This window comes from Silene latifolia, chromosome 11 (assembly GCF_048544455.1).
Source record: "Silene latifolia isolate original U9 population chromosome 11, ASM4854445v1, whole genome shotgun sequence".
Classification (NCBI taxonomy): Eukaryota; Viridiplantae; Streptophyta; class Magnoliopsida; order Caryophyllales; family Caryophyllaceae; genus Silene; species Silene latifolia.
Window position 1 is genome coordinate 60,823,652 of NC_133536.1, and position 2,330 is coordinate 60,825,981.

Consider the following 2,330-nt stretch of genomic DNA (forward strand, 5'->3'; position numbering starts at 1 on the left):
GACTAGGATTGCTACAAAGGTATGCCGGTTTAACCAAGAAACTACCCATTTGCGACCTTTGGACTCAACGGGGGAGGCGAGTGATGGATTAGATTATGAATATTTTCTATCTTTGAATTGGTTTAGAAATTCTCACCCCGACATGATTTGGAAAATTGGTGGGCATGATTCTATTAGCCTTCCAAGTGAGGTTTCCGAATTAAAAGCACTTGTCCACACCAAACCACGACAAGCGGGTGCCCCTTTGAGAGACCCACTTATCTCTTGAAATTAGGTGCAGAGACACATAATCCATCCACTATTGTGAGATAAGAAAGAGGTCAATCCTCTAATGATCCTCCTTCCTCCTCTAACAATGAATTAATGGATATGATGCCTGACTTAAGCCTTAACATGACCAACATGCAAAATGACCAAAGACTTGCTTTGCACCCCATTTATGATCACTTTGTTAGGCAAGGGGTTATTCCCCAAGAGGGCCCTCACCCTTCATTCTATACTTGGCCCGAGGGTGGGATTCCCATCTTCTTCTAGTTTTTATGCATGTGCTTATAAGCCCGTCCGGATTATTGTGGTTCGGATTATGGAGTGGAGGCCATAGGTGGTGGTTATGGTGGATATGGAGGTTATGATGGTAATGGTGTCTATGGAGGAGAGGCTAATAGTGGGAGAGATATTGATGGGTATGTTAATCCTTTCCAAGTTGGTGACCAAGGTTGAAGTTCTCAAGGTGATGGTACGTCGGGATCCAGAGGAGATCAAGCACCAAGTGCAAAGTCGGGCTATAGCTTTTGGCCCTCTTGATGAGTTGATGATTGGAAGAGTCCCCCGTATACGTACTAGTTTAGGGGGAGGCTAGCTAGTCTAGTAAGTATGCCTTCCTTTGAATTTTAGTTATATTTCCCGCAACCCATTAGATATAACCTCTTGTCTTACTTGTTTATGTGCTTTGAGCCATTCTTACGGTTAGTTTGGATGCTTTACATGTTGGCAGATTGAGGACAATGTTATGTTTAGCTTGGGGGGGGGGGGGATTGCATTTGCATTGTATGGTAGAGTCTCCTTGGACCGATACATCTATATCCGGTCTCACTTAGGTGAGTGTAGGTCTCCTTATGCTGTGTGTTATATCAATAATGCACAAGTATGGCTTTTGTTTCATCTCTTTAAGCATTACTTTCGTAATATGCTATGCATTTGAAGCCATTCACATTGACTATGTTGCCTATTTCTAGCCCCTTTTTACACATATTTATATCTTATCTAGCTACATTCTATACTTGCCTACCTTGTTAAGCTAGTAGCTATGTCATTAGTGTTAGGGTGCTCATTTGGGATATGTTTTGATTGAGTCATTGTGAGATTGGTTATGCCGAAATTGCTATTTTCCGGAATTTGATTACGAAAGAAAAGAAGTGAAAAGAAAGTTAAAACAAAAAGCGAAAGAAGAAAAGAAAAAAATTGAAAAAAATTGAAAAAAAAAGATGTGAAATGAAATGAGAAGAAAAAAAAGCATGTATCGAAATGAAAAAAGAAGAAGAAGTTCAGTTAAGAAGCTATTATGTTTTTATCATGAATTTTTGGAGAGCATTCTTATGATTTGTATTGAAATATTGGGAATAGTTTGGGATTGATCATCCTTAAATTTGCTTGTTGCTAGCTTGACTTAACTCCACATACCATAATTCATATGATCCCCCTTCTTACCCATTACATATTGCCTTCTTCTTACCCATTGGCTTCTTTTTCTTGCTTGCATTTGATTATTTTGACTTGTGATTTGAAATGACTACCATATTAGATTGTGGGCATACTCTCATGAGTCGAGGATAGGTGAGTGCTACTCACATAAAAATCTTTTTACATATAAATGAGCATTAAGTGAATCGTGAGAGTCCAAAGTCAAAACGATCATGGAAGGGCCGAAAAGTTCATTTGAAGTCATTCATGTTACACCGCCATATAAATCTCATCCATGTTTATGCATTATCCTTATGCCCATGTTGTTTAGGGATTTGAATCATTATGCTTATTGCTTATATTGGGATTATGCAATTTATGGGAATAGTTTGCTTGCTTGAGGACAAGCAAGGGTTTTGCTTAGGGAGTTTGATGTGTTTAATTTATATACAATTTAACCCCCTATTTTAGCGTGGTTTTACTTGATTATTGCACTTTTTAGTGTATTTGTGAGATAATTCCGTGGTCTAGGTATTTTTACTTTTATTCATTTTATTTTGTAGGAAATGAAGCATTCGGTAGCTTTTTCCCGTCAAATTTGCAAGCACTAAAGTTCACGAGGCTAAAAGAAATGAGATCATGCAAATGGA